Raw genomic sequence first — 14,389 nt, forward strand, 5'->3', positions numbered from 1 at the left:
TCTGGAGAGTTTTTATCATAAATGGCTATTGAATTTTGTCAGAAGCTTTTTCTGCATCTGTTGAGATTATCATATGGTTTTTATACTTCAGTTTGTTAATATGGTGTATCACATTAATTGATTTGTATATATTGAAGAATCCTTGCTTTTCTAGGATAAACCCCACTTGATCATGGTGTAGGATCCTACGTTTTTATCCTGTCTGCCAATCAGTCTTTTGTTTGGAGAATATAATCCATTTACATTTAAAGTAATTACTAATAAGGAAAGACTTCTTTCTTTTATTGTGCTGTTTGTTTTCTATACACTTTACGGCTTTTTTGTCCCTCATTTCCTACATGGCCATCTTCTTTTGCTCTTAACGGATTTTTTTGTAGTGAACGATTTTAATGTCCTTCTCATTTCCTTTTGTGTATATTCTATGGCTCTTTTCTTTCTGGTTACCATGGGATTACATTTAACATCCGAAAGTTATAACACTCTAATGCCAAGTTATACCAGCTTAACTTCAATAACATACAAAAATTCTGCTCCTATACACCCCCTTTCAGTTACTGATGTCACAGAATTACATCTTCACGCATTTTGCGTCCAAAAACAGACTTAAAATTGGGTTTTTAATTACATTAATATCTTAAATCAGGTAGAAAATAAAAAGTGGAGCTACAAACTGATGTTACAATAGTACCAGCTTTTCTAATCATCTGTGTATTTATTTTTTCACAAGGCTTTGCGTTACTGTCCAGCATCCTTCATTTCAACCTGAAGGACGCCCCTCGTTGCAGGCAGGTCTGATGCTAAAGAACTCTCTCAGCTTTGGTTTATCTGGGAAGGTCTAAATTTCTCCCACGTTTTTGATGGACAGTTTTGCCAGATATAGGATTCTTGGTTGATAGCTTTTTTCCTCCAACACTTTGAATACGTCAAGCCCACGCCATCCGGCCTCCAAGGTTTCTGATGAGAAATCTCCTGATCTTACTGGAGAAAATCAGATGAAAGCTATTTTCCTCTCAGCTCTACAGATGCTAACAACGTACCTTCACACCCAGGCCAGATCTCTACTCCTCTTCCATGCAGTTTCTTCATATGCATTACTTCCTGGAGCCGATAGTTCTTAGAATTGATAGTAAATGAATTCCCATTTAAATTCTGTTCTCATTGTTTCCTCTGTGTGGGTTAGTTGGATTGTGAGCTCCACAAGGGGAAGTTCTGGAATCACCCCTCAACATCCCAGGTTTTCAAATGCTATGTATTCGACATAATAACAAAGATAATAAAGATACTTACCTTACCATGTCTTATGCAACAGAATATTTTCCTGTAGTGTCGTGATGTCAGTTGAGTTGTAGTATTATTTTGAGACCAGAGTTTAAGGAAACAATTTAATATTTCAAGTGTCTATGTCATGAGGTCTTTAGAAGCCAAAAATTATTACAGATTTTCAAGCTAGAAATGAAAAGGCCACTGGATTATCCTACAGTTTTCATTTCGAATAAAGTAAATATCAATCTTGAATAACCCACATAAACAGAAAGTTCTTTGGGTCCTTTTTTTTGTTTGTTTTTGTTTTGTTTTGTTGTTTGTTTGTTTGTTAAAGAGTAAAGGGGTCTTGAGACCAATTAATGAGAAAACCACTGTGGTTTATCCCCAGCTGTGACTGGTCCGTTTCTTGCTCTGACCTCATAGATGCCACTGTGATGTATTCACAGAAAACCTATAGAAGTCCCTGCTGGGCCCAGGTTTTGGGTCTTTATAGCCCAGGAAGCTGCCTTTGGTGACCTGATGGCATTGGACCCACAGTTGGCTTGTTTTTTGCTTTTTACCCCCATTTTGTTTATTTGTTCTTTTTTCTCTGCTCTTTTATTTTTCTTTATTTTCTTTCTTCTTTTTCTCATTTTATCTGAATATTTTTTTGTATTTTTAGTACAGTTAGTATCCTTAGAATTGTTGGTATAGTTAGAGTAGTTAGTATTTATTAGCATAGTAAGTATAGTTAGCATTGTTAGTTAATATTGTCAGTTAGTGTAGTTAGCAGGTCACCATGGTGCAGGGCCTCACTGAGGCCTCCCTGCTGACAAGGAGGCTCGTATGGACTGTTCCAGGCTCCTCAGGACCACTGGCCGAGGTAGCTTCGCCAAGGTGACATTGGCCCAGATGGCCATCAGGGTCGTTAAGTTAACTCAGCAGAGCTCCTCCAGCCTCCAGGCACTTTTCCACGAAGTCCACAGCATGAAGGTTTTAAATCACCCAGCATCACAAAGTTATCCGAGGTGACTGACCAGAGGAGACCTGTTGGACCGTTTACAGGACCACGGCCGCAGGACAGACGGAGGCCCGGGGCACATGGGCAGCTGGTCTCCGCCCTGCAGCACGGCCACCAGGAGGGGATCGAGCCTGGGACCTGAGCCAGGATACCTCCTCTCTGAGGATGAGATGGACACGACAGCTGCAGACTTGGGCCCCAGCGTGAGTTCACGGGCAGAGGAGCCTCGCGTCCCCACGCGGCTGTACGGGGACAAAGTGGGCAGCCTGAGGAGTGCCGGGAGTCAGGGCAGAGAGAGGCCAGAGAGCCCGCCGGTCCCCTAGCCAGCCTGGAGGCGACCTGGGGCCTCCCCTCCCCCCACAGCACCAGCTGCCACACTGGAGCCTCAGAGAAAGCCGCAGGCCCCCAGGGCGGGACCCTCCTGGGCACCCTGACGCTGGAACCCCAGCCTCGCCCTCTGGCAGCCAGAACCGGCAGCGGGTGGCTGGGAGAGTCTCGCACTTTATCGGAAAGCATCTACGTTTCAGGCTGCCGGGGCAAGAAGCGTCACAGCAAAGTGAGCCCAGTGTGACCCCTTTTGGACGGCGGAGGAAGGGCAGACCGCACTCCCCGCATTTAAATGCAGAGCAAGAGGCGCGGAGCCAGGAGCCTGGCGACAGGTGCAGGAGGTGGGCCGGGGCTGGACACACACTCCCTCCTCCGAGCGGGAGCAGGGCCGGATGTGCGCGCCCGTGTGCACGGATGCCAGTGGACGAGGGAGGTGTTCTCTGCCCGAGATTCAAGTCAGGAGGGTATCCAGCACCTCCATGGTGAGCTTCGAGGACGAACTGGAGCCGCCTGAGGCAGATCTGCCCTTGGCCCCCGCCTGGGTGTCACTGCAGAGGCTGGACAGTCTTTCCTGGGGCGCTCCCCTCCCCTGCTCCTCTCTGTCTTTTCTTCCATGCTGGTGGGGAGGGGATGGTTCTTGTCAAGTACTTGGTTCTTCCTTATCTTGAACTCGATGCTCCAGAAAACTGCAGCACAGGCGCTCTGTCCTGCACCCTCCTGCCCAGAATCGGGGCTGCGTGTGCTCCAGTCTGAGAAGCAGGGAGTGACGTGGTGCTTGGAGTTCATCAGAACAACTAAATGCAATAATGACTTTAAAGAATTATCACGGCAACTCCCAGCAGCCATACGTGCAGTGCTGAGGGGGAAAGGCTGGGAGCCGCACTTAGGGCAGAAATGCAGACATTGTGCATTGCCTTCCTGCACGAACACCACCGAACATTTCCAGAAGGACCGCGGGGAACTTTTGGTCCTGTGCCCTGTGTTCATTATGACCAAGAGATTCATTATAGGATAACAGCCCTGTGAAGCAGCCTGTGTGGGGAGTCGGAGAAGTGGGGGGGGTGGCGTGGCCCACCGGAGAGGCTTGGGGTCACTTTCCTGTGCAGCTGGCTTTTCTGACTGTCATGCAGGAGTCGGGCCTTTTCCCCTTTCCCCATCTGGGAGGGGCCCCGAGGCCAGGGTTTGAGCACAGGAAACGGAGAGCAGGCATCCGGGCAGCAGGAAGCCGGGGTGTCAGGCACACGCAGGACAGGAATGGGGAGCGAGGCTGGGAGGCAGGGGCTGGTCCGGCCCCCCTTGCTTCCAGGACCACTCCCACTGGTGCACCGTGTTCGGTGGCCCCAAACTCACGCTCCCCCAGCTCAGGGCCTGGAAGCCGGCGGCTCCGATGTCAGAGCTCTCAGCCCCCGCGAGACCGTCTCCTCCTCTTCTGTGAGCCTCGGGCCTGGGCTGGGCCATGGCTGTGCTTATTTCCCTCATCAGTCCAAGCTCAGTCCCACAGGGAGGGCTTTGGGTTTTTTCCTAAAGAGCAGGGGACCCACGAGCAGGGAGTGACACAGCTGCCTTCCACTGGACAAGACGCGTCTGGCTGCAGGTGTCCAGGGGGCTTGGGATGGGGGCAGGGGCGAGAGCCTCCATCAGTAAGGGAGCCCCGCCAGTGATTTGCCAGCAAAACTCATGAAAAGCACCCAGAATCTCATGATTTTTAGCTGGTTCCTGAATTATGAATTGCTTAGTGCAATTTGATGGACAGTCTTTCATGCAGCATGACTTTAGGGTTGAGAGTGGTGAGGAGGTGGGAGGGCGCACTAGAAGGGGCGGGGCCGAGGGGTCCGGGTGGCTCCCAGTAGCCTTGTCCACTTCCCAGAGCACCGGACACTGACTTTCTGCTGGGCACGCGGCCGCCTGGGACTACAGAGGTCCCACCTCTTCTGCAGCGAGGCTGCTTGTGTGACCAAGCTCTCCCTCAAGGACGGGTAGGGAAGCAACGTGCACAAGCTCTAGAGTATGGCCCAGGAGAGAGAAGCAGGCCTTTTCTGCTTCTCCCTCTGTCCTGCCCCTGGAAACATAAGCTCTGAGGTCGGAGCTCCGTCCTGCCCGTGGGGACGAGGCAACTCCTCTGGGACGACAGGGCAGCAGGGACAGGGGCTTCCTGGACCAGTCCTGGACTGTCAGCCTCCAGACCCAGCGCGACGGTTGCCAGCTTCCGTTTGCCACTCTGCTGTGAGGCCCTGTGTTACAGCCGCTGGGCCTTTTCCTAAGGAGGACAGCAGTCCTGGAGGGGACATGTCTTGTTGTTCCCTTGGGTCCGGCTGCTCCCAGGGCCGCAGCTGTCTGACATTTCCAGCCCACCCTTCTATAGGTGACAGCCAAGCTCAGCTGCAGCCCACTCTCTTCTCTGGGCGCTTCTCTGGAAATCTAACGCAGGAAGACAGATGCTCCCGACTGAACGAGCCAGGAGCTGATGTCTTCCTGGGGCACCAGCCCCACTCAATCCCAGAGACGTAGGTTGTTTTGAAATATTCTGCACTGACTCTCTCGCTGCTAATATCTGCAGATTCTAATTAGATAACTCAGGGAACAGGCCGTCTCATGCGTGGTGTAACTTGATTATCGCTAGAAAGATGAGTTTGGAACTGACAGGTTCCCTGCTAGGCTGACAAGTATAAAAACGTAATTTGAAAAACCAACCAAATTTCATACACAGTGTGAAAGCAGAGACTAGGACTTGGTCAAGCCTTGGCCTGAGCTGTCCGTTTGGGGAGATGGATATTTAGGGCCTCCTGGGTGGCTGGCTCTGTTTAATTTCTTATATGCCCTCTACTTCCGAAGCCTGCGATTTTATGGGGGAAAGGAACTCTAACATGAAAGTATTCAGCTGATTACAGACATGTTAAAAAGGTATATACAGTTCATTTGTTAACTTGTTTAAGTGTCTGCAAAGTATCTTGTCAGGCGGGTTTAAAACAGGATGTATTGATAGAAAATTTGCCGTCAGCACCTGCTGTGTACTTGGTCCCAGGTTGGGGGCTCAGGGCACTGTGATGAGGAGGGAGCCTGGGTGTCTGTCCACAAGAGACCAACTAACGCCAGATGTGGAGGGCTTCGAGGAGAAGGGGGGATACCTCTGATGGGGGAAGGGAGCTGGGGTCTGGGGTGGCTTCGGAGCACCTCCACAGTGTGATCTGGTGGGGACAGGGAAGGGTGTACGTGTGCTGGGTGGAACAGTATGCACAGTGGCTAAGAAGGTGTGGGGGGTTGGGGGATGCGACCCTGTAGCAGGCCTCCATCCCCTTTTCCTCTGTGATGATGGGGAAGATGATGAGAGCAGCTTAGCCCTCCTGGGGCCCTGTTTCTAGTTCTTTATTACAGATGAGGCCACTGAGGCACAGAGAGGGCAGTGGCCACCGAAGGTCACACAGCAGGGAACCAGCTTAATCCAGGCCACACAGTCATTGTCTTTTACGACCTACTCTCTGCAGGGGTGCAGGCCTGGAATGGATGATGAAAGCAGTCTGAGCCCCAGTGCCCCATGGGAAGCTGAGTTGCCCTCAGGAAACACCCCTCAACACCTACTTGCACACCCCCAGGGACGGAGCTCGTTGCTGTTCCTGGAAGTTGGCCAGGCCTCCCTGTGATTTGGCCTGGAGCAGCCACAGGCCCCTGGAGGCCCCCTGTCTCCAGCTGCACAGCTCTGGTTCCCTGACTGTCCCTAGCAGAGAGCCTGATGGAGGTGACAGCCGTGCAGCCAGGAGTGCTGTGGAGATGAGGACACAGTGGGCACAGTGCAGGGACACACAAATGTTCAGGTCTTCACTCAACAGTCACTGATTCAGGCCTTGCAGTGTGGCCGGCCTGGACCTGGGCCTGGGTGTCCAGCAGTGAATACAGCACAGCTCCTTGAGCTGCCTGCCTCCTGGGAAAGCAGTGCTCAGAAAAGCGGGCCCCCAGTGCCCCCACCCTGCTCCCCACGAATAATCACTCTGAGCTGAGCCTGCAGCCGTGGGTCCCAGTGGAGGGTAAAGGAGGTAAGGGACACCCACCACGGGTACTGACCACGAGCCTGGATGCTGGAGCTGGACGGTCTGGGCTCTGTGACCTGGGCTGTCACCTCACCTCTCTGTGCCTCAGTTTCCCACCTGCAGAAAGGGGTGATGATATTGGCACCTCCCCTACAGATTTCCATGAAGATTAAGTGGGTTCCTGCTTTTAAGGCACGTAGGACGATGTCTGGCAGTGGATCAGGCTGCCGCTCACCTCACAACAGTCTGTCCCCATCTTAAAGATGAGAAAACCAAGGCTGAGAGGAGCGATGAGACCAGTTCGGGCTCACCCCCTCCTCATGCTGTGCTGATGTCCCGTCTCTGTCCAGCTCTCCTGTGTTCACCTTGTCTCTCTGTCCCCCGTAACCACCCAGCAAAGTAGATGCTAAGAATCTCTGAGCAAATTAATGGATGAATGAAGACAAGCCCTGCTCCCCACCTTGGGCTCTCGGGGCCGTGGGCTGGACTGGGGCATCGGGCTCCCCCAGACCATCAAGGAGACACGGCATGTCCATCACCTCACAGCACGGAGAAGGTGTGGGGACCAAGGGCCAGAGGGCACTGGAAGAACCCCCGGGTGGGAGGGTGGTGCCAGTGAGGCAGTGGGGAGACACAGAGAGGCCTCTGGAAGACGGTCTCCAGGCAACCGAGGTGCGGGAACAGTGATGCCCAGGGGGGCAGAGGACAGAGTCAAGCCTGGCACCGCTCCCTGCTGGACACTGAGTGGGGGTGAGAATTAGGACAGGCCTGGCCCCCACTAGGTCTCCTTCTCATCCAGCAGAGGAGAGAGGAAAAGGTAAGAAGACCAGTACAGATGGCCCCAAGGTGCCCCCTGCGTGCTGGGTGCTGCTTCAAGGAGTCTGTAGGTTGTGAAGTGGCTGCTGATTCCAGCGCCACATAGACAGGAGAACTGAGGCACGGAGGACACAGTGACGCCCCTAGGACAGAGCCAGGACTCAGCCCAGAGTGTGTGCGCTGGGCCCCTCGCTGAGAGCAGCCTCTGGGCATCACGGACTCGGGAAACGCGCGGGCCTCCCCGTCACAGCGGCGTCCTGGCTTGTTAGGCAGGGAGGCTCCCCACGCCGTTCCCCAGGCCTCTCTGAAGGACACTGTTGTGTGGGATCATGGTGGCTTCGGGGAAAGGAGAGAGAGTGTGGCCTGGACAGCAGGTCTGCGTCAGACCCCAGCTCTGCCCCTGTCAGCTGTGGGACCTGGAAATGTTCCCCGACCTCTCCGTGCCCGGCTTTCCAACCCTGAGTCGGAGGACTGCTGTGCTTGGCACACAGGAGGCCCTCAACCAGAGAAAAAAGCCAGTCCTCCCCAAAGAACCTCTCCTATTACATGCCCAAAGCAAAGCACATGTGCCCCGCATCACAGAGCTGATCCTTGACAAGCAGGGCAAGTGCAGTCCAGCAGGTCCTCCCGCCCCTGCCTGAGGCCCTTCCCTCCTCAGTGACAGTGGCTCGGAGCAGGTCACAGCATCCCAGGAGGTCTCAGCTGAGCTTCTGTGACTTGAGGGAATTCCCTGTTCCCCACAACTTGGTTTCCAGGTCGTTCCAACAAGGAACGAGAGTACCTGCTCAGTGTTCTAGCGGCAAGGTCCTCCCTTTACAAATCGCCCATCATTTCTGGGCCAGGAGATGTGAAATCCTGAGCAGGTGACTGCCCAGTGACTTCAGGGGAATCATACCCACCCACCACTCTCCTTGTAGCTGGCCTCCTAGAAAAGAGGGGTTAGTGATCCACGGCCATGTACGGTTTTATCAGAACACAGCCCTGCCCACTATTGGAAACACAAGGGTGAAAAACGGAACCTCCCCAGTGCCTGGACCCCGTCATCCAGAGAGCAGGGGTCAGGGTGCCTCCAGAACAGAAGAAAGTATTTAGGAATCACATATCTGATGAGGGGTTAATACCCAAAATATATAAAGAATGCATACAACTCAACAGCAAAAGACCAAGCAACCCAGTTTAAAGATGGGCAGAGGATCTGAATAGACATCTTTCTAAAGAAGACATTCATGGGGCCAGCAGGTACGTGACAAGATGCTCAGCATTGCTAATCATCAGGGAAATGCAAATCAAAACCACAGTAAGATTGTATCACCTCACACCTGTCAGAATGGCTGTCATCAAAAGACAAAAACAGCAAGTGTTGGCAAGGATGTGGGGAAAAGGGAACCTTCGTGCACTGTTGACAGGAATGGAAATTGGTGCAGCCACTATGGAAAACAGTATGGAAAGTCCACAAAAAAAATTAAAAAGAGAACTACCATATGGTCCAGCAATTCTGCTTCCAGGTATTTATCTGAAGGAAAGGAAATCACCATGCTGAGAAATACTTGCACCCTCATGTTCATTGCAGCGTTATTTACAAAAGCCAAGACATGGAAACAACCTCAGTGTCCATAGAGAAATGAATGGATGAAGAAAATTGTGTGTGTGTGTGATGAAATCTAATTCAGCCGTAAAAAGAGAAGGAAATCCTGCCATTTGCAACAACATGGACCTTGAGGGCGTTATGCTAAGTGAAAAAAGTCAGACAGAGAAAAACAAATACCATACAATCTCATATGTGGAATCTGAAATAAAACAAACCGGAACTCATCGACACAGAGAACAGATGGGTGGTTGCCAGACGTGGGGGGCAGGGAAGGAGAAATGGATGAAAGGGTCAAAAGGTACAAACTCCCAGTTATACCGTAAGTAAGTCCTGGGATGTCCTGTACAGCAGGGCGATGAACATTAACAACGCCGTGTTGTGTATTTGGAAGTTGCAAAGAGAGTAGATCTTAACAGTTCTTGTCACAAGGAAAAACACATTGTGACTCTGTGTGGTGCTGGATGTTACCTAGACTTACTGTGGTGAGCATTCCACAATATGGACAGATATCAAATCATGCTGTACACCTGAAACTAACACCATGATACATGACAATTATATCTCGATTTTTAAAAATGAGAGAGCAGGGGTGAGAGCGTGCCCTGCAGCAACAGAGGGCCGTAATTGGGAGAGAGTCCATAGGTCCTACAAAGCCTGAAGTATTTACTGTTTGAGACTTCATGGGAGAAGTGTGTCGATCCTGGAAGACAGTGGTTGTACAGCAACGGCATGCCTGGGTGCTCGCCCAGCCAAGCCAGCACCTGTGCTCTACTGGTCGCCCCATTTAATCCCCCTTCCCACCCTAAGAGGGAGAGACTTCAATATTCTCACTTTACAGATGAAGAAACTGAGGCTCCTTTTGCTTTTAATAACTAACCAGGTGGAACCCCCAAGAACCCCAGTGTTCTGGTTTCAAAGCCACATAACCCCGATTTCTAGAAGGCGGGGGTCCAGGCACTGGCGACCCTCCCTGTTCCACACTTAGCCTCGTGTTCCAGGGCCGGCCATCCCAGAGGCTGCTGGATAAACACTTAATCCACTTACTCTACACCTCCTCAGCCCGTGGCTGCTGCTGGCACTTCTGCCAGCTGAGGTTTTACAGGTGAATCATCACTGCCGCCCACCCTGCCCTCCTGTGGGGCAGCCCCTACTCTCTCGTTATTCTAAATCCTTAGCTCACAAATCTGCAGAACTGCATTAAAAGAGCCCTGCCAGCCTCTGTGGGGTGGCCTCTTATACTGAAGGTGACACATGAAAGGGTCAGTATTTATGTCCATAATCGGACTCAATTTGCTGCTAAGAACTCAGTCCCAGAGAGCAATAAAAGCTGAGAGGCTGAAGTTGCTGACAGTTGCTGACAAAGGGGCTTGACTGCTGGGTCGTAAATATGTAATTTAATTTAAAAAATCAGCCCCCTGGATGATGACAGTTTGCCCTTTAAGGCTGGAAATGGCCACCTGACCCCTGCGCCCCCCTCAATTCCAGGATGTGATTGTCTGGGCATTGGGGGACCTTAACTGGGCACACCTGCCCATTTGTGCACCCACGGACTGTGGTCCCCATGGGTCAGGGCACTCCTCATGCCAGGCCCAGGAGGCCCACCCAGGTCATAAGGGAGGACTGACATGTCTGTGGGGTCCCACATGTGCCCTCTGCAGGGCTGAGCGTTGTGTAGAGAAAAGGCCTCCCCATCTAGCAAGCATCCTGGCCGGGGGTGGGGAGGCTGTCCTGCTCTGAAGTCATAAAGGGGATGGTGGATTGGAATCCCACCCCCACAACTCACCAGTGAGCCCCTCACCCGCGTCCAGCCCCTGTTTTCTCCTCTGTAAACTGGAACCCAGTCACCCTTGCCCTCGGACATGGGGCGCCCTGTGTAAATTACAACACAAAGTGCTGGCTTGTTTGGGTGCCCTGGGGTGTGCGGGCCTGAGCTGGGCTGGGGGCAGGTGGGAGAGAAGAGGTGTGGGTGAAGCAGGTGTGATGGCAGCGCTAAGAATTGGGCTGAGTCTGTGCATTCTAATATCCAGAAACAGGTAGCTGCCAGCAGCACATTCATTACCCAAGGTCACGTTTACTGTCTCTTGTCAATTACAATCATCTGTTTGAACAGAGGCCTCTGGAGTCTATTAGTGACATTACTGCCTGTCACTGAATGGCTCTGCCCAGCTCCTAAGCACAGGGGCCTCCGTGCACCGTGATTTCCCATCTGCTCCTGCACTCTCTCTCTTACTCTCAGTAGCTCCCTGCTGCCCAGGGCCTGCCTCTCTCCAGGCAGAAAACCTCCTGTGAGGCCCTGCCCACCTTCCCCACCTGTGCTGTGAACCACTGGTGATCCCGAGCCCCCAGTTCGTCCCTGGCACCTTGTCTTTGAACCCTCAGCTCCCTTGTGCATTTCTCCTTTATGGCAGGATGGTGTTGGTTGCTTACCCAGCAGCCTTTGCCCAGGCCACCCCGACTTCTTCCCGTGGATGCTCAATTTGGAGGAATCACAGTTGGTCCAAGCCAGTCATGGCAGCTGCTTCCCCCTCACTCACTAGTGATTGGTCAGGACGAGGGCTCATGACCCAGTTCTGGCCGGTGACTTATTAGAGGAGGTCTGTGGGGGCTTCTGTGAGAGATTTTCTTTCCTGAAAAGAAAGAGCTGCACAGGGAAGAGGGTACCCCCTTGCTTCTGGTTTGAGTGTTAACTATGCAGAGGTGATGGCTGGAGCAGAGGCAGCCACCCTGCATCCATGAGGGAGTGACACCAACATTCTGATAATGGTGCAGTAGAGAGGTGGGTGGCATCTGATGACATTGTTGGGCCACCAGACTACCTCTGGACCTCCCATCTCTCACGTTGTCTTTTTTTTTTTAATTTTACCATTTTAACCATTAAAAAAAATTTTTTTGGACTGCATCGGGTCTTCGTTGCTGCACGTGGGCTTTCTCTAGTTGTGGCGAGCGGGGGCTACTCTTTGTTGCTGTGTGGGGGCTTCTCATTGCGGTGGCTTCTATTGTTGTGGAGCACAGGCTTTAGGCATGTGGGCTTCTAGTTGTGCCTTGTAGGCTCAGTAGTTGTGGCTTGCGGGCTCAGTAGTTGTGGCTCACAGGCTCTAGAGCACAGGCTCAGTAGTTGTGGCGCACAGGCTTAGTTGTTCTGCGGCATGTGGGATGTTCCTGGACCAGGGCTCGAACCCACGTCCCCTGCACTGGCAGGCGGATTCTTAATCACTGCACCCCCAGGGAAGTCCCGTCTTGTATTGTCTTTAAACATTAAATGTTAGATGCCTACGTAGTTTAAGCCACTCTCAATAGGGATTCCTGTCACTTCAGCCAAACATGTAACTAACTGATACAGCCTTCAAGTCTCAGTTGAAAATTTTCTGTCCTTAACCAGTTCCCCAGAGGACTTGGGTCTCTGCCCTTGTCCCCTTCACCCGTGAAAGCAGCTCAGGTGCTATGGTGCCCTGTCCGCCTGTCTGGCTCGACCACATTTGGTCTGTGAACACCTTCGGAGCAGGCCTCTGCCTTCTCTTCTCTGTGCACCCTGAGCCTGCACACAGTGGACGTTTAGAACCTCAGGGACCTCGCCCCACCCCCACCATGGCCAGAAGCCCCCAGCCATCACAATGCCGGCGTATTCATTTTGGCCCAAGCACCGCTTCCAGACTCTGGAAGGGGGCTTCTAAAGCCTCTGCATCATGAAGAGCAAGGTCCCTTGTAAACAGAGTTTCCCAGCTATCAGATCTCACCTCACATGTGCCTTCCAGGGCCGAGCTGTCAATTCTGTGTCAGCTTGGTCTCTTCCTGTGGCAGCCACGAGGGCTGCGATGCAGAGAAAGGAGCACATGAGCTGAGTTTCAAGGGAGATGTGGAAAGGGCAGGACTAGATACATTTCATTCCAAACTGAGTGAGGTTCTCTGCATGTTCTGCAAAAGACCTCTGGTGAGCCAGTGGGGAATAGGGTCTCCCAAGGCCCAAAGGAAGGAGAGGTCCCCAGGTATGGTAGTAGGAGGTGGGGGTCAGTAGGAGCTGCTTGACCTCCCCTGTAGCAGCTGCAGCCCCTGGATGGGGGACTGCCCCTGTGGTCACATGAGCATGACTCTTAATTGTCACACAAAGCAAGAGAAAGGTGTGCTGGGTGTGGGGGGAGCTGGGAGGGTGTGTGAGGGGCTGGTGAAGGAAGGTCCCCCTCCTGTCTTTAGTGTGAATTGCTTTTGTGAGCCTTGGAGCAGCCACGTTGCGGTCACCAAGTCTCAGGCCCCCACAGTAGCTGCCGTGGTGCTGGGTGCCTTAGCCCCATCCCATGGCCAAGCCATACCATGTGGTTTCCCCGAGTTCAAACAGCAGGATCTGGGGGTTCTGTCTGGGGCCACACTTCGTCCCTACAGCCCAGTTACCTCCCTTCTCTGAGCTTCAGTCTTGTCCTCCAAAATGGGGACATTGGTTGCTACCTTAACTGGGTTAATTCCATGAGGACTAATTGGGGTAATGTATCTCAACAGATACTGCTTAGATCCACTTGGATCTCCAGTTAGAATGGAGTCCCGGAGTGTTATCTGGAAGTTCTTCCTTGAAGCTAGCCTAAATCCATACTGTGGCAGTGCCGGGTGCTCCATTTAGCCAGCTGGAAGGAACGGTCAGAATTTTTTTTGATAGCCAGTGACGGAAAGCGCAAAATGGTTCAAACTAGCAAGCAAAGTGGGAGAGAACAATGTATATAACTAAGAAGTCTAAAGGCAGACAGCTTCAGGCAAGGCTGTATCTGGGTGCTCAGTGAAGTCAGCAGAAATCATCTCTCCCGACCTCTCAGCTCTTACTGGTGTAACCCTCACATGGGCTGTCCTTTTATGAAAGCAAGAGGGTCACCAACAGTCACAGGCTGGTGTCCTATCCCATCGGCTCCCAACAGAAATAGAGCTTCTCTTCCCCAGATTCCAGTGCCTGGCCTGACTCGTTGGACCTGATTAGTCACATTCCTAGCCCTGAGCCAATCACAGTAGCCAAGGAGGCTGGAATATGCTGATTAGCCATGGTCATGTGACCACCCTCTCCGAGGAAACTTGTGAGCTGCTCACCCTGTTTCTGCATAGGAGGGTCCAGCCGCTGTATCCTCTGTGCTCAGTTTCCTGAGATGTGCCGGCTCACATCCTCTTCCCGCAACCTGTTGTCCTTTGTTTACAAAAGAATTCATGGCAGAGTTTCCCTGGTGGCGCAGTGGTTGAGAGTCTGCCTGCCGATGCAGGGGACACGGGTTCGTACCCCGGTCCGGGCAGATCCCACATGCCTCGGAGCGGCTGGGCCCGTGAGCCATGGCCGCTGACCCTGCGCGTCCGGAGCCTGTGCTCTGCAACGGGAGAGGCCACAACAGTGAGAGGCCCACGTACCGC

This window comes from Lipotes vexillifer, unplaced genomic scaffold (assembly GCF_000442215.2).
Source record: "Lipotes vexillifer unplaced genomic scaffold, Lipotes_vexillifer_v1.1 scaffold774, whole genome shotgun sequence".
NCBI classification, from domain to species: domain Eukaryota; kingdom Metazoa; phylum Chordata; class Mammalia; order Artiodactyla; family Lipotidae; genus Lipotes; species Lipotes vexillifer.